The sequence below is a fragment of the Eucyclogobius newberryi genome, unplaced genomic scaffold, assembly GCF_026437365.1.
Source record: "Eucyclogobius newberryi isolate DKJ021-1_F unplaced genomic scaffold, fEucNew1.0.hap1 SCAF_1, whole genome shotgun sequence".
In the NCBI taxonomy this organism is placed as follows: Eukaryota; Metazoa; Chordata; class Actinopteri; order Gobiiformes; family Gobiidae; genus Eucyclogobius; species Eucyclogobius newberryi.
Window position 1 is genome coordinate 43,529,010 of NW_027315723.1, and position 26,524 is coordinate 43,555,533.

Genomic DNA, 26,524 nt, shown 5'->3' on the forward strand with positions numbered 1-26,524 from the left:
TCTGTGCAAGCGGGGCTTGTACATCTGCACAACATGTCTTTTAAAGTTTGAACCTATCTTATTGCATTTTTGAGTTATAGCAGTTTTTAGGTTTTTATTGCTCCAAAAGCCTTTTCAGCCCATGAACAGTTGTTTGTGAGTTTCGAAAAAAGTGCAAGAGCTATTCGAACCATTTTTGCTGGGCATGTAGGACATGTAAATCTACACAATATATAGTTTAAATTTTGAGTCTATCATATTAGGTTTTGGATTTATAGCTGTTTTTGTGTCTATTGCTTCAAAAGAATTTTCAGATAATTTGTGTGTTCTGAAGAAACTACAAGAGATATCCAAGCCATACTTTCTGTGCATGAGGGGCTTGTACATCTGCACAACATGTCTTTTAAAGTTTGAACCTATCTTATTGCATTTTTGAGTTATAGCAGTTTTTAGGTTTGTATTGCTCCAAAAGCCTTTTCAGCCCATGAACAGTTGTTTGTGAGTTTCGAAAAAAGTGCAAGATCTATTCAAACCCTTTTTGCTGGGCAAGTAGGACTTGTAAATCAACACAATATATAGTTTAAAGTTTGAGTCTATCATATTAGGTTTTGGATTTATAGCTGTTTTTGTGTCTATTGCTTCAAAAGCATTTTCAGATAATTTGTGTGTTCTGAAGAAACTACAAGAGATATCTAAGCCATACTTTCTGTGCAAGAGGGGCTTGTACATCTGCACAACATGTCTTTTAAAGTTTGAACCTATCTTATTGCATTTTTGAGTTATAGCAGTTTTTACGTTTTTATTGCTCCAAAAGCCTTTTCAGCCCATGAACAGTTGTTTGTGAGTTTCGAAAAAAGTGCAAGATCTATTCGAACCGTTTTTGCTGGGCAAGTAGGACTTGTAAATCTACACAATATATAGTTTAAAGTTTGAGTCTATCATATTAGGTTTTGGATTTATAGCTGTTTTTGTGTCTATTGCTTCAAAAGCATTTTCAGATAATTTGTGTGTTCTGAAGAAACTACAAGAGATATCCAAGCCATACTTTCTGTGCATGAGGGGCTTGTACATCTGCACAACATGTCTTTTAAAGTTTGAACCTATCTTATTGCATTTTTGAGTTATAGCAGTTTTTAGGTTTTTATTGCTCCAAAAGCCTTTTCAGCCCATGAACAGTTGTTTGTGAGTTTCGAAAAAAGTGCAAGAGCTATTCGAACCCTTTTTGCTGGGCAAGTAGGACATGTAAATCTACACAATATATAGTTTAAATTTTGAGTCTATCATATTAGGTTTTGGATTTATAGCTGTTTTTGTGTCTATTGCTTCAAAAGCATTTTCAGATAATTTGTGTGTTCTGAAGAAACTACAAGAGATATCCAAGCCATACTTTCTGTGCAAGAGGGGCTTGTACATCTGCACAACATGTCTTTTAAAGTTTGAACCTATCTTATTGCATTTTTGAGTTATAGCAGTTTTTACGTTTTTATTGCTCCAAAAGCCTTTTCAGCCCATGAACAGTTGTTTGTGAGTTTCGAAAAAAGTGCAAGAGCTATTCGAACCATTTTTGCTGGGCAAGTAGGACATGTAAATCTACACAATATATAGTTTAAATTTTGAGTCTATCATATTAGGTTTTGGATTTATAGCTGTTTTTGTGTCTATTGCTTCAAAAGCATTTTCAGATAATTTGTGTGTTCTGAAGAAACTACAAGAGATATCTAAGCCATACTTTCTGTGGAAGAGGGGCTTGTACATCTGCACAACATGTCTTTTAAAGTTTGAACCTATCTTATTGCATTTTTGAGTTATAGCAGTTTTTAGGTTTTTATTGCTCCAAAAGCCTTTTCAGCCCATGAACAGTTGTTTGTGAGTTTCGAAAAAAGTGCAAGATCTATTCGAACCCTTTTTGCTGGGCAAGTAGGACATGTAAATCTACACAATATATAGTTTAAATTTTGAGTCTATCATATTAGGTTTTGGATTTATAGCTGTTTTTGTGTCTATTGCTTCAAAAGCATTTTCAGATAATTTGTGTGTTCTGAAGAAACTACAAGAGATATCTAAGCCATACTTTCTGTGCAAGAGGGGCTTGTACATCTGCACAACATGTCTTTTAAAGTTTGAACCTATCTTATTGCATTTTTGAGTTATAGCAGTTTTTACGTTTTTATTGCTCCAAAAGCCTTTTCAGCCCATGAACAGTTGTTTGTGAGTTTCGGAAAAAGTGCAAGAGCTATTCGAACCCTTTTTGCTGGGCAAGTAGGACCTGTAAATCTACACAATATATAGTTTAAATTTTGAGTCTATCATATTAGGTTTTGGATTTATAGCTGTTTTTGTGTCTATTGCTTCAAAAGCATTTTCAGATAATTTGTGTGTTCTGAAGAAACTACAAGAGATATCTAAGCCATACTTTCTGTGCAAGAGGGGCTTGTACATCTGCACAACATGTCTTTTAAAGTTTGAACCTATCTTATTGCATTTTTGAGTTATAGCAGTTTTTACGTTTTTATTGCTCCAAAAGCCTTTTCAGCCCATGAACAGTTGTTTGTGAGTTTCGAAAAAAGTGCAAGATCTATTCGAACCCTTTTTGCTGGGCAAGTAGGACTTGTAAATCTACACAATATATAGTTTAAAGTTTGAGTCTATCATATTAGGTTTTCGATTTATAGCTGTTTTTGTGTCTATTGCTTCAAAAGCATTTTCAGATAATTTGTGTGTTCTGAAGAAACTACAAGAGATATCTAAGCCATACTTTCTGTGCAAGAGGGGCTTGTACATCTGCACAACATGTCTTTTAAAGTTTGAACCTATCTTATTGCATTTTTGAGTTATAGCAGTTTTTAGGTTTTTATTGCTCCAAAAGCCTTTTCAGCCCATGAACAGTTGTTTGTGAGTTTCGAAAAAAGTGCAAGATCTATTCGAACCCTTTTTGCTGGGCAAGTAGGACTTGTAAATCTACACAATATATAGTTTAAAGTTTGAGTCTATCATATTAGGTTTTGGATTTATAGCTGTTTTTGTGTCTATTGCTTCAAAAGCATTTTCAGATAATTTGTGTGTTCTGAAGAAACTACAAGAGATATCCAAGCCATACTTTCTGTGCATGAGGGGCTTGTACATCTGCACAACATGTCTTTTAAAGTTTGAACCTATCTTATTGCATTTTTGAGTTATAGCAGTTTTTAGGTTTTTATTGCTCCAAAAGCCTTTTCAGCCCATGAACAGTTGTTTGTGAGTTTCGAAAAAAGTGCAAGAGCTATTCGAACCCTTTTTGCTGGGCAAGTAGGACATGTAAATCTACACAATACATAGTTTAAATTTTGAGTCTATCATATTAGGTTTTGGATTTATAGCTGTTTTTGTGTCTATTGCTTCAAAAGCATTTTCAGATAATTTGTGTGTTCTGAAGAAACTACAAGAGATATCTAAGCCATACTTTCTGTGCAAGAGGGGCTTGTACATCTGCACAACATATCTTTTAAAGTTTGAACCTATCTTATTGCATTTTTGAGTTATAGCAGTTTTTAGGTTTTTATTGCTCCAAAAGCCTTTTCAGCCCATGAACAGTTGTTTGTGAGTTTCGAAAAAAGTGCAAGATCTATTCGAACCCTTTTTGCTGGGCAAGTAGGACTTGTAAATCAACACAATATATAGTTTAAAGTTTGAGTCTATCATATTAGGTTTTGGATTTATAGCTGTTTTTGTGTCTATTGCTTCAAAAGCATTTTCAGATAATTTGTGTGTTCTGAAGAAACTACAAGAGATATCTAAGCCATACTTTCTGTGCAAGAGGGGCTTGTACATCTGCACAACATGTCTTTTAAAGTTTGAACCTATCTTATTGCATTTTTGAGTTATAGCAGTTTTTACGTTTTTATTGCTCCAAAAGCCTTTTCAGCCCATGAACAGTTTTTTGTGAGTTTCGAAAAAAGTGCAAGATCTATTCGAACCGTTTTTGCTGGGCAAGTAGGACTTGTAAATCTACACAATATATAGTTTAAAGTTTGAGTCTATCATATTAGGTTTTGGATTTATAGCTGTTTTTGTGTCTATTGCTTCAAAAGCATTTTCAGATAATTTGTGTGTTCTGAAGAAACTACAAGAGATTTCCATGCCATACTTTCTGTGCAAGAGGGGCTTGTACATCTGCACAACATGTCTTTTAAAGTTTGAACCTATCTTATTGCATCTTTGAGTTATAGCAGTTTTTAGGTTTTTATTGCTCCAAAAGCCTTTTCAGCCCATGAACAGTTGTTTGTGAGTTTCGAAAAAAGTGCAAGAGCTATTCGAACCATTTTTGCTTGGCAAGTAGGACATGTAAATCTACACAATATATAGTTTAAATTTTGAGTCTATCATATTAGGTTTTGGATTTATAGCTGTTTTTGTGTCTATTGCTTCAAAAGCATTTTCAGATAATTTGTGTGTTCTGAAGAAACTACAAGAGATATCTAAGCCATACTTTCTGTGCAAGAGGGGCTTGTACATCTGCACAACATGTCTTTTAAAGTTTGAACCTATCTTATTGCATTTTTGAGTTATAGCAGTTTTTACGTTTTTATTGCTCCAAAAGCCTTTTCAGCCCATGAACAGTTGTTTGTGAGTTTCGAAAAAAGTGCAAGATCTATTCGAACCCTTTTTGCTGGGCAAGTAGGACTTGTAAATCTACACAATATATAGTTTAAATTTTGAGTCTATCATATTAGGTTTTGGATTTATAGCTGTTTTTGTGTCTATTGCTTTAAAAGCATTTTCAGATAATTTGTGTGTTCTGAAGAAACTACAAGAGATATCCAAGCCATACTTTCTGTGCAAGAGGGGTTTGTACATCTGCACAACATGTCTTTTAAAGTTTGAACCTATCTTATTGCATTTTTGAGTTATAGCAGTTTTTACGTTTTTATTGCTCCAAAAGCCTTTTCAGCCCATGAACAGTTGTTTGTGAGTTTCGAAAAAAGTGCAAGATCTATTCGAACCGTTTTTGCTGGGCAAGTAGGACTTGTAAATCTACACAATATATAGTTTAAAGTTTGAGTCTATCATATTAGGTTTTGGATTTATAGCTGTTTTTGTGTCTATTGCTTCAAAAGCATTTTCAGATAATTTGTGTGTTCTGAAGAAACTACAAGAGATATCTAAGCCATACTTTCTGTGCAAGAGGGGCTTGTAGATCTGCACAACATGTCTTTTAAAGTTTGAACCTATCTTATTGCATTTTTGAGTTATAGCAGTTTTTAGGTTTTTATTGCTCCAAAAGCCTTTTCAGCCCATGAACAGTTGTTTGTGAGTTTCGAAAAAAGTGCAAGATCTATTCGAATCCTTTTTGCTGGGCAAGTAGGACTTGTAAATCTACACAATATATAGTTTAAAGTTTGAGTCTATCATGTTAGGTTTTGGATTTATAGCTGTTTTTGTGTCTATTGCTTCAAAAGCATTTTCAGATAATTTGTGTGTTCTGAAGAAACTACAAGAGATATCTAAGCCATACTTTCTGTGCAAGCGGGGCTTGTACATCTGCACAACATGTCTTTTAAAGTTTGAACCTATCTTATTGCATTTTTGAGTTATAGCAGTTTTTAGGTTTTTATTGCTCCAAAAGCCTTTTCAGCCCATGAACAGTTGTTTGTGAGTTTCGAAAAAAGTGCAAGAGCTATTCGAACCATTTTTGCTGGGCATGTAGGACATGTAAATATACACAATATATAGTTTAAATTTTGAGTCTATCATATTAGGTTTTGGATTTATAGCTGTTTTTGTGTCTATTGCTTCAAAAGCATTTTCAGATAATTTGTGTGTTCTGAAGAAACTACAAGAGATATCCAAGCCATACTTTCTGTGCATGAGGGGCTTGTACATCTGCACAACATGTCTTTTAAAGTTTGAACCTATCTTATTGCATTTTTGAGTTATAGCAGTTTTTAGGTTTTTATTGCTCCAAAAGCCTTTTCAGCCAATGAACAGTTGTTTGTGAGTTTCGAAAAAAGTGCAAGATCTATTCGAACCGTTTTTGCTGGGCAAGTAGGACTTGTAAATCTACACAATATATAGTTTAAAGTTTGAGTCTATCATATTAGGTTTTGGATTTATAGCTGTTTTTGTGTCTATTGCTTCAAAAGCATTTTCAGATAATTTGTGTGTTCTGAAGAAACTACAAGAGATATCTAAGCCATACTTTCTGTGCAAGAGGGGCTTGTACATCTGCACAACATGTCTTTTAAAGTTTGAACCTATCTTATTGCATTTTTGAGTTATAGCAGTTTTTACGTTTTTATTGCTCCAAAAACCTTTTCAGCCCATGAACAGTTGTTTGTGAGTTTCGAAAAAAGTGCAAGATCTATTCGAACCCTTTTTGCTGGGCAAGTAGGACTTGTAAATCTACACAATATATAGTTTAAATTTTGAGTCTATCATATTAGGTTTTGGATTTATAGCTGTTTTTGTGTCTATTGCTTCAAAAGCATTTTCAGATAATTTGTGTGTTCTGAAGAAACTACAAGAGATATCCAAGCCATACTTTCTGTGCAAGAGGGGCTTGTACATCTGCACAACATGTCTTTTAAAGTTTGAACCTATCTTATTGCATTTTTGAGTTATAGCAGTTTTTAGGTTTTTATTGCTCCAAAAGCCTTTTCAGCCCATGAACAGTTGTTTGTGAGTTTCGAAAAAAGTGCAAGATCTATTCGAACCCTTTTTGCTGGGCAAGTAGGACATGTAAATCTACACAATATATAGTTTAAATTTTGAGTCTATCATATTAGGTTTTGGATTTATAGCTGTTTTTGTGTCTATTGCTTCAAAAGCATTTTCAGATAATTTGTGTGTTCTGAAGAAACTGCAAGAGATATCCAAGCCATACTTTCTGTGCATGAGGGGCGTGTACATCTGCACAACATGTCTTTTAAAGTTTGAACCTATCTTATTGCATTTTTGAGTTATAGCAGTTTTTATGTTTTTATTGCTCCAAAAGCCTTTTCAGCCCATGAACAGTTGTTTGTGAGTTTCGAAAAAAGTGCAAGAGCTATTCGAACCCTTTTTGCTGGGCAAGTAGGACATGTAAATCTACACAATATATAGTTTAAATTTTGAGTCTATCATATTAGGTTTTGGATTTATAGCTGTTTTTGTGTCTATTGCTTCAAAAGCATTTTCAGATCAAATCAAATCAAATCAATTTATTTTTGTGTGTTCTGAAGAAACTACAAGAGATATCTAAGCCATACTTTCTGTGCAAGAGGGGCTTGTACATCTGCACAACATGTCTTTTAAAGTTTGAACCAATCTTATTGCATTTTTGAGTTATAGCAGTTTTTACGTTTTTATTGCTCCAAAAGCCTTTTCAGCCCATGAACAGTTGTTTGTGAGTTTCGAAAAAAGTGCAAGAGCTATTCGAACCCTTTTTGCTGGGCAAGTAGGACATGTAAATCTACACAATATATAGTTTAAATTTTGAGTCTATCATATTAGGTTTTGGATTTATAGCTGTTTTTGTGTCTATTGCTTCAAAAGCATTTTCAGATAATTTGTGTGTTCTGAAGAAACTACAAGAGATATCTAAGCCATACTTTCTGTGGAAGAGGGGCTTGTACATCTGCACAACATGTCTTTTAAAGTTTGAACCTATCTTATTGCATTTTTGAGTTATAGTAGTTTTTAGGTTTTTATTGCTCCAAAAGCCTTTTCAGCCCATGAACAGTTCTTTGTGAGTTTCGAAAAAAGTGCAAGATCTATTCGAACCCTTTTTGCTGGGCAAGTAGGACATGTAAATCTACACAATATATAGTTTAAATTTTGAGTCTATCATATTAGGTTTTGGATTTATAGCTGTTTTTGTGTCTATTGCTTCAAAAGCATTTTCAGATAATTTGTGTGTTCTGAAGAAACTACAAGAGATATCTAAGCCATACTTTCTGTGCAAGAGGGGCTTGTACATCTGCACAACATGTCTTTTAAAGTTTGAACCTATCTTATTGCATTTTTGAGTTATAGCAGTTTTTACGTTTTTATTGCTCCAAAAGCCTTTTCAGCCCATGAACAGTTGTTTGTGAGTTTCGAAAAAAGTGCAAGATCTATTCGAACCCTTTTTGCTGGGCAAGTAGGACATGTAAATCTACACAATATATAGTTTAAATTTTGAGTCTATCATATTAGGTTTTGGATTTATAGCTGTTTTTGTGTCTATTGCTTCAAAAGCATTTTCAGATAATTTGTGTGTTCTGAAGAAACTACAAGAGATATCCAAGCCATACTTTCTGTGCAAGAGGGGCTTGTACATCTGCACAACATGTCTTTTAAAGTTTGAACCTATCTTATTGCATTTTTGAGTTATAGCAGTTTTTAGGTTTTTATTGCTCCAAAAGCCTTTTCAGCCCATGAACAGTTGTTTGTGAGTTTCGAAAAAAGTGCAAGATCTATTCGAACCCTTTTTGCTGGGCAAGTAGGACTTGTAAATCTACACAATATATAGTTTAAATTTTGAGTCTATCATATTAGGTTTTGGATTTATAGCTGTTTTTGTGTCTATTGCTTCAAAAGCATTTTCAGATAATTTGTGTGTTCTGAAGAAACTACAAGAGATATCTAAGCCATACTTTCTGTGCAAGAGGGGCTTGTACATCTGCACAACATGTCTTTTAAAGTTTGAACCTATCTTATTGCATTTTTGAGTTATAGCAGTTTTTACGTTTTTATTGCTCCAAAAGCCTTTTCAGCCCATGAACAGTTGTTTGTGAGTTTCGAAAAAAGTGCAAGATCTATTCGAACCGTTTTTGCTGGGCAAGTAGGACTTGTAAATCTACACAATATATAGTTTAAAGTTTGAGTCTATCATATTAGGTTTTGGATTTATAGCTGTTTTTGTGTCTATTGCTTCAAAAGCATTTTCAGATAATTTGTGTGTTCTGAAGAAACTACAAGAGATATCTAAGCCATACTTTCTGTGCAAGAGGGGCTTGTACATCTGCACAACATGTCTTTTAAAGTTTGAACCTATCTTATTGCATTTTTGAGTTATAGCAGTTTTTAGGTTTTTATTGCTCCAAAAGCCTTTTCAGCCCATGAACAGTTGTTTGTGAGTTTCGAAAAAAGTGCAAGATCTATTCGAACCCTTTTTGCTGGGCAAGTAGGACATGTAAATCTACACAATATATAGTTTAAATTTTGAGTCTATCATATTAGGTTTTGGATTTATAGCTGTTTTTGTGTCTATTGCTTCAAAAGCATTTTCAGATAATTTGTGTGTTCTGAAGAAACTGCAAGAGATATCCAAGCCATACTTTCTGTGCATGAGGGGCGTATACATCTGCACAACATGTCTTTTAAAGTTTGAACCTATCTTATTGCATTTTTGAGTTATAGCAGTTTTTATGTTTGTATTGCTCCAAAAGCCTTTTCAGCCCATGAACAGTTGTTTGTGAGTTTCGAAAAAAGTGCAAGAGCTATTCGAACCCTTTTTGCTGGGCAAGTAGGACATGTAAATCTACACAATATATAGTTTAAATTTTGAGTCTATCATATTAGGTTTTGGATTTATAGCTGTTTTTGTGTCTATTGCTTCAAAAGCATTTTCAGATCAAATCAAATCAAATCAATTTATTTTTGTGTGTTCTGAAGAAACTACAAGAGATATCTAAGCCATACTTTCTGTGGAAGAGGGGCTTGTACATCTGCACAACATGTCTTTTAAAGTTTGAACCTATCTTATTGCATTTTTGAGTTATAGTAGTTTTTAGGTTTTTATTGCTCCAAAAGCCTTTTCAGCCCATGAACAGTTCTTTGTGAGTTTCGAAAAAAGTGCAAGATCTATTCGAACCCTTTTTGCTGGGCAAGTAGGACATGTAAATCTACACAATATATAGTTTAAATTTTGAGTCTATCATATTAGGTTTTGGATTTATAGCTGTTTTTGTGTCTATTGCTTCAAAAGCATTTTCAGATAATTTGTGTGTTCTGAAGAAACTACAAGAGATATCTAAGCCATACTTTCTGTGCAAGAGGGGCTTGTACATCTGCACAACATGTCTTTTAAAGTTTGAACCTATCTTATTGCATTTTTGAGTTATAGCAGTTTTTACGTTTTTATTGCTCCAAAAGCCTTTTCAGCCCATGAACAGTTGTTTGTGAGTTTCGAAAAAAGTGCAAGATCTATTCGAACCCTTTTTGCTGGGCAAGTAGGACATGTAAATCTACACAATATATAGTTTAAATTTTGAGTCTATCATATTAGGTTTTGGATTTATAGCTGTTTTTGTGTCTATTGCTTCAAAAGCATTTTCAGATAATTTGTGTGTTCTGAAGAAACTACAAGAGATATCCAAGCCATACTTTCTGTGCAAGAGGGGCTTGTACATCTGCACAACATGTCTTTTAAAGTTTGAACCTATCTTATTGCATTTTTGAGTTATAGCAGTTTTTAGGTTTTTATTGCTCCAAAAGCCTTTTCAGCCCATGAACAGTTGTTTGTGAGTTTCGAAAAAAGTGCAAGATCTATTCGAACCCTTTTTGCTGGGCAAGTAGGACTTGTAAATCTACACAATATATAGTTTAAATTTTGAGTCTATCATATTAGGTTTTGGATTTATAGCTGTTTTTGTGTCTATTGCTTCAAAAGCATTTTCAGATAATTTGTGTGTTCTGAAGAAACTACAAGAGATATCTAAGCCATACTTTCTGTGCAAGAGGGGCTTGTACATCTGCACAACATGTCTTTTAAAGTTTGAACCTATCTTATTGCATTTTTGAGTTATAGCAGTTTTTACGTTTTTATTGCTCCAAAAGCCTTTTCAGCCCATGAACAGTTGTTTGTGAGTTTCGAAAAAAGTGCAAGATCTATTCGAACCGTTTTTGCTGGGCAAGTAGGACTTGTAAATCTACACAATATATAGTTTAAAGTTTGAGTCTATCATATTAGGTTTTGGATTTATAGCTGTTTTTGTGTCTATTGCTTCAAAAGCATTTTCAGATAATTTGTGTGTTCTGAAGAAACTACAAGAGATATCTAAGCCATACTTTCTGTGCAAGAGGGGCTTGTACATCTGCACAACATGTCTTTTAAAGTTTGAACCTATCTTATTGCATTTTTGAGTTATAGCAGTTTTTAGGTTTTTATTGCTCCAAAAGCCTTTTCAGCCCATGAACAGTTGTTTGTGAGTTTCGAAAAAAGTGCAAGATCTATTCGAATCCTTTTTGCTGGGCAAGTAGGACTTGTAAATCTACACAATATATAGTTTAAAGTTTGAGTCTATCATGTTAGGTTTTGGATTTATAGCTGTTTTTGTGTCTATTGCTTCAAAAGCATTTTCAGATAATTTGTGTGTTCTGAAGAAACTACAAGAGATATCTAAGCCATACTTTCTGTGCAAGCGGGGCTTGTACATCTGCACAACATGTCTTTTAAAGTTTGAACCTATCTTATTGCATTTTTGAGTTATAGCAGTTTTTAGGTTTTTATTGCTCCAAAAGCCTTTTCAGCCCATGAACAGTTGTTTGTGAGTTTCGAAAAAAGTGCAAGAGCTATTCGAACCATTTTTGCTGGGCATGTAGGACATGTAAATCTACACAATATATAGTTTAAATTTTGAGTCTATCATATTAGGTTTTGGATTTATAGCTGTTTTTGTGTCTATTGCTTCAAAAGAATTTTCAGATAATTTGTGTGTTCTGAAGAAACTACAAGAGATATCCAAGCCATACTTTCTGTGCATGAGGGGCTTGTACATCTGCACAACATGTCTTTTAAAGTTTGAACCTATCTTATTGCATTTTTGAGTTATAGCAGTTTTTAGGTTTTTATTGCTCCAAAAGCCTTTTCAGCCCATGAACAGTTGTTTGTGAGTTTCGAAAAAAGTGCAAGATCTATTCAAACCCTTTTTGCTGGGCAAGTAGGACTTGTAAATCAACACAATATATAGTTTAAAGTTTGAGTCTATCATATTAGGTTTTGGATTTATAGCTGTTTTTGTGTCTATTGCTTCAAAAGCATTTTCAGATAATTTGTGTGTTCTGAAGAAACTACAAGAGATATCTAAGCCATACTTTCTGTGCAAGAGGGGCTTGTACATCTGCACAACATGTCTTTTAAAGTTTGAACCTATCTTATTGCATTTTTGAGTTATAGCAGTTTTTACGTTTTTATTGCTCCAAAAGCCTTTTCAGCCCATGAACAGTTGTTTGTGAGTTTCGAAAAAAGTGCAAGATCTATTCGAACCGTTTTTGCTGGGCAAGTAGGACTTGTAAATCTACACAATATATAGTTTAAAGTTTGAGTCTATCATATTAGGTTTTGGATTTATAGCTGTTTTTGTGTCTATTGCTTCAAAAGCATTTTCAGATAATTTGTGTGTTCTGAAGAAACTACAAGAGATATCCAAGCCATACTTTCTGTGCATGAGGGGCTTGTACATCTGCACAACATGTCTTTTAAAGTTTGAACCTATCTTATTGCATTTTTGAGTTATAGCAGTTTTTAGGTTTTTATTGCTCCAAAAGCCTTTTCAGCCCATGAACAGTTGTTTGTGAGTTTCGAAAAAAGTGCAAGAGCTATTCGAACCCTTTTTGCTGGGCAAGTAGGACATGTAAATCTACACAATATATAGTTTAAATTTTGAGTCTATCATATTAGGTTTTGGATTTATAGCTGTTTTTGTGTCTATTGCTTCAAAAGCATTTTCAGATAATTTGTGTGTTCTGAAGAAACTACAAGAGATATCCAAGCCATACTTTCTGTGCAAGAGGGGCTTGTACATCTGCACAACATGTCTTTTAAAGTTTGAACCTATCTTATTGCATTTTTGAGTTATAGCAGTTTTTACGTTTTTATTGCTCCAAAAGCCTTTTCAGCCCATGAACAGTTGTTTGTGAGTTTCGAAAAAAGTGCAAGAGCTATTCGAACCATTTTTGCTGGGCAAGTAGGACATGTAAATCTACACAATATATAGTTTAAATTTTGAGTCTATCATATTAGGTTTTGGATTTATAGCTGTTTTTGTGTCTATTGCTTCAAAAGCATTTTCAGATAATTTGTGTGTTCTGAAGAAACTACAAGAGATATCTAAGCCATACTTTCTGTGGAAGAGGGGCTTGTACATCTGCACAACATGTCTTTTAAAGTTTGAACCTATCTTATTGCATTTTTGAGTTATAGCAGTTTTTAGGTTTTTATTGCTCCAAAAGCCTTTTCAGCCCATGAACAGTTGTTTGTGAGTTTCGAAAAAAGTGCAAGATCTATTCGAACCCTTTTTGCTGGGCAAGTAGGACATGTAAATCTACACAATATATAGTTTAAATTTTGAGTCTATCATATTAGGTTTTGGATTTATAGCTGTTTTTGTGTCTATTGCTTCAAAAGCATTTTCAGATAATTTGTGTGTTCTGAAGAAACTACAAGAGATATCTAAGCCATACTTTCTGTGCAAGAGGGGCTTGTACATCTGCACAACATGTCTTTTAAAGTTTGAACCTATCTTATTGCATTTTTGAGTTATAGCAGTTTTTACGTTTTTATTGCTCCAAAAGCCTTTTCAGCCCATGAACAGTTGTTTGTGAGTTTCGGAAAAAGTGCAAGAGCTATTCGAACCCTTTTTGCTGGGCAAGTAGGACCTGTAAATCTACACAATATATAGTTTAAATTTTGAGTCTATCATATTAGGTTTTGGATTTATAGCTGTTTTTGTGTCTATTGCTTCAAAAGCATTTTCAGATAATTTGTGTGTTCTGAAGAAACTACAAGAGATATCTAAGCCATACTTTCTGTGCAAGAGGGGCTTGTACATCTGCACAACATGTCTTTTAAAGTTTGAACCTATCTTATTGCATTTTTGAGTTATAGCAGTTTTTACGTTTTTATTGCTCCAAAAGCCTTTTCAGCCCATGAACAGTTGTTTGTGAGTTTCGAAAAAAGTGCAAGATCTATTCGAACCCTTTTTGCTGGGCAAGTAGGACTTGTAAATCTACACAATATATAGTTTAAAGTTTGAGTCTATCATATTAGGTTTTCGATTTATAGCTGTTTTTGTGTCTATTGCTTCAAAAGCATTTTCAGATAATTTGTGTGTTCTGAAGAAACTACAAGAGATATCTAAGCCATACTTTCTGTGCAAGAGGGGCTTGTACATCTGCACAACATGTCTTTTAAAGTTTGAACCTATCTTATTGCATTTTTGAGTTATAGCAGTTTTTAGGTTTTTATTGCTCCAAAAGCCTTTTCAGCCCATGAACAGTTGTTTGTGAGTTTCGAAAAAAGTGCAAGATCTATTCGAACCCTTTTTGCTGGGCAAGTAGGACTTGTAAATCTACACAATATATAGTTTAAAGTTTGAGTCTATCATATTAGGTTTTGGATTTATAGCTGTTTTTGTGTCTATTGCTTCAAAAGCATTTTCAGATAATTTGTGTGTTCTGAAGAAACTACAAGAGATATCCAAGCCATACTTTCTGTGCATGAGGGGCTTGTACATCTGCACAACATGTCTTTTAAAGTTTGAACCTATCTTATTGCATTTTTGAGTTATAGCAGTTTTTAGGTTTTTATTGCTCCAAAAGCCTTTTCAGCCCATGAACAGTTGTTTGTGAGTTTCGAAAAAAGTGCAAGAGCTATTCGAACCCTTTTTGCTGGGCAAGTAGGACATGTAAATCTACACAATACATAGTTTAAATTTTGAGTCTATCATATTAGGTTTTGGATTTATAGCTGTTTTTGTGTCTATTGCTTCAAAAGCATTTTCAGATAATTTGTGTGTTCTGAAGAAACTACAAGAGATATCTAAGCCATACTTTCTGTGCAAGAGGGGCTTGTACATCTGCACAACATATCTTTTAAAGTTTGAACCTATCTTATTGCATTTTTGAGTTATAGCAGTTTTTAGGTTTTTATTGCTCCAAAAGCCTTTTCAGCCCATGAACAGTTGTTTGTGAGTTTCGAAAAAAGTGCAAGATCTATTCGAACCCTTTTTGCTGGGCAAGTAGGACTTGTAAATCAACACAATATATAGTTTAAAGTTTGAGTCTATCATATTAGGTTTTGGATTTATAGCTGTTTTTGTGTCTATTGCTTCAAAAGCATTTTCAGATAATTTGTGTGTTCTGAAGAAACTACAAGAGATATCTAAGCCATACTTTCTGTGCAAGAGGGGCTTGTACATCTGCACAACATGTCTTTTAAAGTTTGAACCTATCTTATTGCATTTTTGAGTTATAGCAGTTTTTACGTTTTTATTGCTCCAAAAGCCTTTTCAGCCCATGAACAGTTGTTTGTGAGTTTCGAAAAAAGTGCAAGATCTATTCGAACCGTTTTTGCTGGGCAAGTAGGACTTGTAAATCTACACAATATATAGTTTAAAGTTTGAGTCTTCATATTAGGTTTTGGATTTATAGCTGTTTTTGTGTCTATTGCTTCAAAAGCATTTTCAGATAATTTGTGTGTTCTGAAGAAACTACAAGAGATTTCCATGCCATACTTTCTGTGCAAGAGGGGCTTGTACATCTGCACAACATGTCTTTTAAAGTTTGAACCTATCTTATTGCATCTTTGAGTTATAGCAGTTTTTAGGTTTTTATTGCTCCAAAAGCCTTTTCAGCCCATGAACAGTTGTTTGTGAGTTTCGAAAAAAGTGCAAGAGCTATTCGAACCATTTTTGCTTGGCAAGTAGGACATGTAAATCTACACAATATATAGTTTAAATTTTGAGTCTATCATATTAGGTTTTGGATTTATAGCTGTTTTTGTGTCTATTGCTTCAAAAGCATTTTCAGATAATTTGTGTGTTCTGAAGAAACTACAAGAGATATCTAAGCCATACTTTCTGTGCAAGAGGGGCTTGTACATCTGCACAACATGTCTTTTAAAGTTTGAACCTATCTTATTGCATTTTTGAGTTATAGCAGTTTTTACGTTTTTATTGCTCCAAAAGCCTTTTCAGCCCATGAACAGTTGTTTGTGAGTTTCGAAAAAAGTGCAAGATCTATTCGAACCCTTTTTGCTGGGCAAGTAGGACTTGTAAATCTACACAATATATAGTTTAAATTTTGAGTCTATCATATTAGGTTTTGGATTTATAGCTGTTTTTGTGTCTATTGCTTTAAAAGCATTTTCAGATAATTTGTGTGTTCTGAAGAAACTACAAGAGATATCCAAGCCATACTTTCTGTGCAAGAGGGGCTTGTACATCTGCACAACATGTCTTTTAAAGTTTGAACCTATCTTATTGCATTTTTGAGTTATAGCAGTTTTTACGTTTTTATTGCTCCAAAAGCCTTTTCAGCCCATGAACAGTTGTTTGTGAGTTTCGAAAAAGTGCTAGAGCTATTCGAACCCTTTTTGCTGGGCAAGTAGGACATGTAAATCTACACAATATATAGTTTAAATTTTGAGTCTATCATATTAGGTTTTGGATTTATAGCTGTTTTTGTGTCTATTGCTTCAAAAGCATTTTCAGATAATTTGTGTGTTCTGAAGAAACTACAAGAGATATCTAAGCCATACTTTCTGTGGAAGAGGGGCTTGTACATCTGCACAACATGTCTTTTAAAGTTTGAACCTATCTTATTGCATTTTTGAGTTATAGTAGTTTTTAGGTTTTTATTGCTCCAAAAGCCTTTTCAGCCCATGAACAGTTGTTTGTGAGTTTCGAAAAAAGTGCAAGATCTATTCGAACCCTTTTTGCTGGGCAAGTAGGACATGTAAATCTACACAATATATAGTTTAAATTTTGAGTCTATCATATTAGGTTTTGGATTTATAGCTGTTTTTGTGTCTATTGCTTCAAAAGCATTTTCAGATAATTTGTGTGTTCTGAAGAAACTACAAGAGATATCTAAGCCATACTTTCTGTGCAAGAGGGGCTTGTACATCTGCACAACATGTCTTTTAAAGTTTGAACCTATCTTATTGCATTTTTGAGTTATAGCAGTTTTTACGTTTTTATTGCTCCAAAAGCCTTTTCAGCCCATGAACAGTTGTTTGTGAGTTTCGAAAAAAGTGCAAGATCTATTCGAACCGTTTTTGCTGGGCAAGTAGGACTTGTAAATCTACACAATATATAGTTTAAAGTTTGAGTCTATCATATTAGGTTTTGGATTTATAGCTGTTTTTGTGTCTATTGCTTCAAAAGCATTTTCAGATAATTTGTGTGTTCTGAAGAAACTACAAGAGATTTCCATGCCATACTTTCTGTGCAAGAGGGGCTTGTACATCTGCACAACATGTCTTTTAAAGTTTGAACCTATCTTATTGCATCTTTGAGTTATAGCAGTTTTTAGGTTTTTATTGCTCCAAAAGCCTTTTCAGCCCATGAACAGTTGTTTGTGAGTTTCGAAAAAAGTGCAAGAGCTATTCGAACCATTTTTGCTTGGCAAGTAGGACATGTAAATCTACACAATATATAGTTTAAATTTTGAGTCTATCATATTAGGTTTTGGATTTATAGCTGTTTTTGTGTCTATTGCTTCAAAAGCATTTTCAGATAATTTGTGTGTTCTGAAGAAACTACAAGAGATATCTAAGCCATACTTTCTGTGCAAGAGGGGCTTGTACATCTGCACAACATGTCTTTTAAAGTTTGAACCTATCTTATTGCATTTTTGAGTTATAGCAGTTTTTACGTTTTTATTGCTCCAAAAGCCTTTTCAGCCCATGAACAGTTGTTTGTGAGTTTCGAAAAAAGTGCAAGATCTATTCGAACCCTTTTTGCTGGGCAAGTAGGACTTGTAAATCTACACAATATATAGTTTAAATTTTGAGTCTATCATATTAGGTTTTGGATTTATAGCTGTTTTTGTGTCTATTGCTTTAAAAGCATTTTCAGATAATTTGTGTGTTCTGAAGAAACTACAAGAGATATCCAAGCCATACTTTCTGTGCAAGAGGGGCTTGTACATCTGCACAACATGTCTTTTAAAGTTTGAACCTATCTTATTGCATTTTTGAGTTATAGCAGTTTTTAGGTTTTTATTGCTCCAAAAGCCTTTTCAGCCCATGAACAGTTGTTTGTGAGTTTCGAAAAAGTGCTAGAGCTATTCGAACCCTTTTTGCTGGGCAAGTAGGACATGTAAATCTACACAATATATAGTTTAAATTTTGAGTCTATCATATTAGGTTTTGGATTTATAGCTGTTTTTGTGTCTATTGCTTCAAAAGCATTTTCAGATAATTTGTGTGTTCTGAAGAAACTACAAGAGATATCTAAGCCATACTTTCTGTGGAAGAGGGGCTTGTACATCTGCACAACATGTCTTTTAAAGTTTGAACCTATCTTATTGCATTTTTGAGTTATAGTAGTTTTTAGGTTTTTATTGCTCCAAAAGCCTTTTCAGCCCATGAACAGTTGTTTGTGAGTTTCGAAAAAAGTGCAAGATCTATTCGAACCCTTTTTGCTGGGCAAGTAGGACTTGTAAATCTACACAATATATAGTTTAAATTTTGAGTCTATCATATTAGGTTTTGGATTTATAGCTGTTTTTGTGTCTATTGCTTTAAAAGCATTTTCAGATAATTTGTGTGTTCTGAAGAAACTACAAGAGATATCCAAGCCATACTTTCTGTGCAAGAGGGGCTTGTACATCTGCACAACATGTCTTTTAAAGTTTGAACCTATCTTATTGCATTTTTGAGTTATAGCAGTTTTTACGTTTTTATTGCTCCAAAAGCCTTTTCAGCCCATGAACAGTTGTTTGTGAGTTTCGAAAAAGTGCAAGAGCTATTCGAACCCTTTTTGCTGGGCAAGTAGGACATGTAAATCTACACAATATATAGTTTAAATTTTGAGTCTATCATATTAGGTTTTGGATTTATAGCTGTTTTTGTGTCTATTGCTTCAAAAGCATTTTCAGATAATTTGTGTGTTCTGAAGAAACTACAAGAGATATCCAAGCCATACTTTCTGTGCATGAGGGGCTTGTACATCTGCACAACATGTCTTTTAAAGTTTGAACCTATCTTATTGCATTTTTGAGTTATAGCAGTTTTTAGGTTTTTATTGCTCCAAAAGCCTTTTCAGCCCATGAACAGTTGTTTGTGAGTTTCGAAAAAAGTGCAAGATCTATTCAAACCCTTTTTGCTGGGCAAGTAGGACTTGTAAATCAACACAATATATAGTTTAAAGTTTGAGTCTATCATATTAGGTTTTGGATTTATAGCTGTTTTTGTGTCTATTGCTTCAAAAGCATTTTCAGATAATTTGTGTGTTCTGAAGAAACTACAAGAGATATGTAAGCCATACTTTCTGTGCAAGAGGGGCTTGTACATCTGCACAACATGTCTTTTAAAGTTTGAACCTATCTTATTGCATTTTTGAGTTATAGCAGTTTTTACGTTTTTATTGCTCCAAAAGCCTTTTCAGCCCATGAACAGTTGTTTGTGAGTTTCGAAAAAAGTGCAAGATCTATTCGAGCCGTTTTTGCTGGGCAAGTAGGACTTGTAAATCTACACAATATATAGTTTAAAGTTTGAGTCTATCATATTAGGTTTTGGATTTATAGCTGTTTTTGTGTCTATTGCTTCAAAAGCATTTTCAGATAATTTTTGTGTTCTGAAGAAACTACAAGAGATATCTAAGCCATACTTTCTGTGCAAGAGGGGCTTGTACATCTGCACAACATGTCTTTTAAAGTTTGAACCTATCTTATTGCATTTTTGAGTTATAGCAGTTTTTACGTTTTTATTGCTCCAAAAGCCTTTTCAGCCCATGAACAGTTGTTTGTGAGTTTCGAAAAAAGTGCAAGATCTATTCGAACCCTTTTTGCTGGGCAAGTAGGACTTGTAAATCTACACAATATATAGTTTAAATTTTGAGTCTATCATATTAGGTTTTGGATTTATAGCTGTTTTTGTGTCTATTGCTTCAAAAGCATTTTCAGATAATTTGTGTGTTCTGAAGAAACTACAAGAGATATCTAAGCCATACTTTCTGTGCAAGAGGGGCTTGTACATCTGCACAACATGTCTTTTAAAGTTTGAACCTATCTTATTGCATTTTTGAGTTATAGCAGTTTTTAGGTTTTTATTGCTCCAAAAGCCTTTTCAGCCCATGAACAGTTGTTTGTGAGTTTCGAAAAAAGTGCAAGATCTATTCGAACCCTTTTTGCTGGGCAAGTAGGACATGTAAATCTACACAATATATAGTTTAAATTTTGAGTCTATCATATTAGGTTTTGGATTTATAGCTGTTTTTGTGTCTATTGCTTCAAAAGCATTTTCAGATAATTTGTGTGTTCTGAAGAAACTACAAGAGATATCCAAGCCATACTTTCTGTGCATGAGGGGCGTGTACATCTGCACAACATGTCTTTTAAAGTTTGAACCTATCTTATTGCATTTTTGAGTTATAGCAGTTTTTACGTTTTTATTGCTCCAAAAGCCTTTTCAGCCCATGAACAGTTGTTTGTGAGTTTCGAAAAAAGTGCAAGATCTATTCGAACCCTTTTTGCTGGGCAAGTAGGACTTGTAAATCAACACAATATATAGTTTAAAGTTTGAGTCTATCATATTAGGTTTTGGATTTATAGCTGTTTTTGTGTCTATTGCTTCAAAAGCATTTTCAGATAATTTGTGTGTTCTGAAGAAACTACAAGAGATATGTAAGCCATACTTTCTGTGCAAGAGGGGCTTGTACATCTGCACAACATGTCTTTTAAAGTTTGAACCTATCTTATTGCATTTTTGAGTTATAGCAGTTTTTACGTTTTTATTGCTCCAAAAGCCTTTTCAGCCCATGAACAGTTGTTTGTGAGTTTCGAAAAAAGTGCAAGATCTATTCGAACCGTTTTTGCTGGGCAAGTAGGACTTGTAAATCTACACAATATATAGTTTAAAGTTTGAGTCTATCATATTAGGTTTTGGATTTATAGCTGTTTTTGTGTCTATTGCTTCAAAAGCATTTTCAGATAATTTGTGTGTTCTGAAGAAACTACAAGAGATATCTAAGCCATACTTTCTGTGCAAGAGGGGCTTGTACATCTGCACAACATGTCTTTTAAAGTTTGAACCTATCTTATTGCATTTTTGAGTTATAGCAGTTTTTACGTTTTTATTGCTCCAAAAGCCTTTTCAGCCCATGACCAGTTGTTTGTGAGTTTCGAAAAAAGTGCAAGATCTATTCGAACCCTTTTTGCTGGGCAAGTAGGACTTGTAAATCTACACAATATATAGTTTAAATTTTGAGTCTATCATATTAGGTTTTGGATTTATAGCTGTTTTTGTGTCTATTGCTTCAAAAGCATTTTCAGATAATTTGTGTGTTCTGAAGAAACTACAAGAGATATCTAAGCCATACTTTCTGTGCAAGAGGGGCTTGTACATCTGCACAACATGTCTTTTAAAGTTTGAACCTATCTTATTGCATTTTTGAGTTATAGCAGTTTTTAGGTTTTTATTGCTCCAAAAGCCTTTTCAGCCCATGAACAGTTGTTTGTGAGTTTCGAAAAAAGTGCAAGATCTATTCGAACCCTTTTTGCTGGGCAAGTAGGACATGTAAATCTACACAATATATAGTTTAAATTTTGAGTCTATCATATTAGGTTTTGGATTTATAGCTGTTTTTGTGTCTATTGCTTCAAAAGCATTTTCAGATAATTTGTGTGTTCTGAAGAAACTACAAGAGATATCCAAGCCATACTTTCTGTGCATGAGGGGCGTGTACATCTGCACAACATGTCTTTTAAAGTTTGAACCTATCTTATTGCATTTTTGAGTTATAGCAGTTTTTAGGTTTTTATTGCTCCAAAAGCCTTTTCAGCCCATGAACAGTTGTTTGTGAGTTTCGAAAAAAGTGCAAGAGCTATTCGAACCCTTTTTGCTGGGCAAGTAGGACATGTAAATCTACACAATATATAGTTTAAATTTTGAGTCTATCATATTAGGTTTTGGATTTATAGCTGTTTTTGTGTCTATTGCTTCAAAAGCATTTTCAGATAATTTGTGTGTTCTGAAGAAACTACAAGAGATATCCAAGCCATACTTTCTGTGCAAGAGGGGCTTGTACATCTGCACAACATGTCTTTTAAAGTTTGAACCTATCTTATTGCATTTTTGAGTTATAGCAGTTTTTACGTTTTTATTGCTCCAAATGCCTTTTCAGCCCATGAACAGTTGTTTGTGAGTTTCGAAAAAAGTGCAAGATCTATTCGAACCCTTTTTGCTGGGCAAGTAGGACTTGTAAATCAACACAATATATAGTTTAAAGTTTGAGTCTATCATATTAGGTTTTGGATTTATAGCTGTTTTTGTGTCTATTGCTTCAAAAGCATTTTCAGATAATTTGTGTGTTCTGAAGAAACTACAAGAGATATGTAAGCCATACTTTCTGTGCAAGAGGGGCTTGTACATCTGCACAACATGTCTTTTAAAGTTTGAACCTATCTTATTGCATTTTTGAGTTATAGCAGTTTTTACGTTTTTATTGCTCCAAAAGCCTTTTCAGCCCATGAACAGTTGTTTGTGAGTTTCGAAAAAAGTGCAAGATCTATTCGAACCGTTTTTGCTGGGCAAGTAGGACTTGTAAATCTACACAATATATAGTTTAAAGTTTGAGTCTATCATATTAGGTTTTGGATTTATAGCTGTTTTTGTGTCTATTGCTTCAAAAGCATTTTCAGATAATTTGTGTGTTCTGAAGAAACTACAAGAGATATCTAAGCCATACTTTCTGTGCAAGAGGGGCTTGTACATCTGCACAACATGTCTTTTAAAGTTTGAACCTATCTTATTGCATTTTTGAGTTATAGCAGTTTTTACGTTTTTATTGCTCCAAAAGCCTTTTCAGCCCATGACCAGTTGTTTGTGAGTTTCGAAAAAAGTGCAAGATCTATTCGAACCCTTTTTGCTGGGCAAGTAGGACTTGTAAATCTACACAATATATAGTTTAAATTTTGAGTCTATCATATTAGGTTTTGGATTTATAGCTGTTTTTGTGTCTATTGCTTCAAAACATTTTCAGATAATTTGTGTGTTCTGAAGAAACTACAAGAGATATCTAAGCCATACTTTCTGTGCAAGAGGGGCTTGTACATCTGCACAACATGTCTTTTAAAGTTTGAACCTATCTTATTGCATTTTTGAGTTATAGCAGTTTTTAGGTTTTTATTGCTCCAAAAGCCTTTTCAGCCCATGAACAGTTGTTTGTGAGTTTCGAAAAAAGTGCAAGATCTATTCGAACCCTTTTTGCTGGGCAAGTAGGACATGTAAATCTACACAATATATAGTTTAAATTTTGAGTCTATCATATTAGGTTTTGGATTTATAGCTGTTTTTGTGTCTATTGCTTCAAAAGCATTTTCAGATAATTTGTGTGTTCTGAAGAAACTACAAGAGATATCCAAGCCATACTTTCTGTGCATGAGGGGCGTGTACATCTGCACAACATGTCTTTTAAAGTTTGAACCTATCTTATTGCATTTTTGAGTTATAGCAGTTTTTAGGTTTTTATTGCTCCAAAAGCCTTTTCAGCCCATGAACAGTTGTTTGTGAGTTTCGAAAAAAGTGCAAGAGCTATTCGAACCCTTTTTGCTGGGCAAGTAGGACATGTAAATCTACACAATATATAGTTTAAATTTTGAGTCTATCATATTAGGTTTTGGATTTATAGCTGTTTTTGTGTCTATTGCTTCAAAAGCATTTTCAGATAATTTGTGTGTTCTGAAGAAACTACAAGAGATATCCAAGCCATACTTTCTGTGCAAGAGGGGCTTGTACATCTGCACAACATGTCTTTTAAAGTTTGAACCTATCTTATTGCATTTTTGAGTTATAGCAGTTTTTACGTTTTTATTGCTCCAAATGCCTTTTCAGCCCATGAACAGTTGTTTGTGAGTTTCGAAAAAAGTGCAAGATCTATTCGAACCCTTTTTGCTGGGCAAGTAGGACTTGTAAATCTACACAATATATAGTTTAAATTTTGAGTCTATCATATTAGGTTTTGGATTTATAGCTGTTTTTGTGTCTATTGCTTTAAAAGCATTTTCAGATAATTTGTGTGTTCTGAAGAAACTAAAAGAGATATCCAAGCCATAGTTTCTGTGCAAGAGGGGCTTGTACATCTGCACAACATGTCTTTTAAAGTTTGAACCTATCTTATTGCATTTTTGAGTTATAGCAGTTTTTACGTTTTTATTGCTCCAAAAGCCTTTTCAGCCCATGAACAGTTGTTTGTGAGTTTCGAAAAAGTGCAAGAGCTATTCGAACCCTTTTTGCTGGGCAAGTAGGACATGTAAATCTACACAATATATAGTTTAAATTTTGAGTCTATCATATTAGGTTTTGGATTTATAGCTGTTTTTGTGTCTATTGCTTCAAAAGCATTTTCAGATAATTTGTGTGTTCTGAAGAAACTACAAGAGATATCTAAGCCATACTTTCTGTGGAAGAGGGGCTTGTACATCTGCACAACATGTCTTTTAAAGTTTGAACCTATCTTATTGCATTTTTGAGTTATAGTAGTTTTTAGGTTTTTATTGCTCCAAAAGCCTTTTCAGCCCATGAACAGTTGTTTGTGAGTTTCGAAAAAAGTGCAAGATCTATTCGAACCCTTTTTGCTGGGCAAGTAGGACATGTAAATCTACACAATATATAGTTTAAATTTTGAGTCTATCATATTAGGTTTTGGATTTATAGCTGTTTTTGTGTCTATTGCTTCAAAAGCATTTTCAGATAATTTGTGTGTTCTGAAGAAACTACAAGAGATATCTAAGCCATACTTTCTGTGCAAGAGGGGCTTGTACATCTGCACAACATGTCTTTTAAAGTTTGAACCTATCTTATTGCATTTTTGAGTTATAGCAGTTTTTACGTTTTTATTGCTCCAAAAGCCTTTTCAGCCCATGAACAGTTGTTTGTGAGTTTCGAAAAAAGTGCAAGATCTATTCGAACCCTTTTTGCTGGGCAAGTAGGACATGTAAATCTACACAATATATAGTTTAAATTTTGAGTCTATCATATTAGGTTTTGGATTTATAGCTGTTTTTGTGTCTATTGCTTCAAAAGCATTTTCAGATAATTTGTGTGTTCTGAAGAAACTACAAGAGATATCCAAGCCATACTTTCTGTGCAAGAGGGGCTTGTACATCTGCACAACATGTCTTTTAAAGTTTGAACCTATCTTATTGCATTTTTGAGTTATAGCAGTTTTTAGGTTTTTATTGCTCCAAAAGCCTTTTCAGCCCATGAACAGTTGTTTGTGAGTTTCGAAAAAAGTGCAAGATCTATTCGAACCCTTTTTGCTGGGCAAGTAGGACTTGTAAATCTACACAATATATAGTTTAAAGTTTGAGTCTATCATATTAGGTTTTGGATTTATAGCTGTTTTTGTGTCTATTGCTTCAAAAGCATTTTCAGATAATTTGTGTGTTCTGAAGAAACTAAAAGAGATATCGAAGCCATACTTTCTGTGCATGAGGGGCTTGTACATCTGCACAACATGTCTTTTAAAGTTTGAACCTATCTTATTGCATTTTTGAGTTATAGCAGTTTTTAGGTTTTTATTGCTCCAAAAGCCTTTTCAGCCCATGAACAGTTGTTTGTGAGTTTCGAAAAAAGTGCAAGATCTATTCGAACCCTTTTTGCTGGGCAAGTAGGACTTGTAAATCAACACAATATATAGTTTAAAGTTTGAGTCTATCATATTAGGTTTTGGATTTATAGCTGTTTTTGTGTCTATTGCTTCAAAAGCATTTTCAGATAATTTGTGTGTTCTGAAGAAACTACAAGAGATATGTAAGCCATTCTTTCTGTGCAAGAGGGGCTTGTACATCTGCACAACATGTCTTTTAAAGTTTGAACCTATCTTATTGCATTTTTGAGTTATAGCAGTTTTTACGTTTTTATTGCTCCAAAAGCCTTTTCAGCCCATGAACAGTTGTTTGTGAGTTTCGAAAAAAGTGCAAGATCTATTCGAACCCTTTTTGCTGGGCAATTAGGACTTGTAAATCTACACAATATATAGTTTAAATTTTGAGTCTATCATATTAGGTTTTGGATTTATAGCTGTTTTTGTGTCTATTGCTTCAAAAGCATTTTCAGATAATTTGTGTGTTCTGAAGAAACTACAAGAGATATCCAAGCCATACTTTCTGTGCATGAGGGGCGTGTACATCTGCACAACATGTCTTTTAAAGTTTGAACCTATCTTATTGCATTTTTGAGTTATAGCAGTTTTTAGGTTTTTATTGCTCCAAAAGCCTTTTCAGCCCATGAACAGTTGTTTGTGAGTTTCGAAAAAAGTGCAAGATCTATTCGAACCCTTTTTGCTGGGCAAGTAGGACTTGTAAATCAACACAATATATAGTTTAAAGTTTGAGTCTATCATATTAGGTTTTGGATTTATAGCTGTTTTTGTGTCTATTGCTTCAAAAGCATTTTCAGATAATTTGTGTGTTCTGAAGAAACTACAAGAGATATCTAAGCCATACTTTCTGTGCAAGAGGGGCTTGTACATCTGCACAACATGTCTTTTAAAGTTTGAACCTATCTTATTGCATTTTTGAGTTATAGCAGTTTTTACGTTTTTATTGCTCCAAAAGCCTTTTCAGCCCATGAACAGTTGTTTGTGAGTTTCGAAAAAAG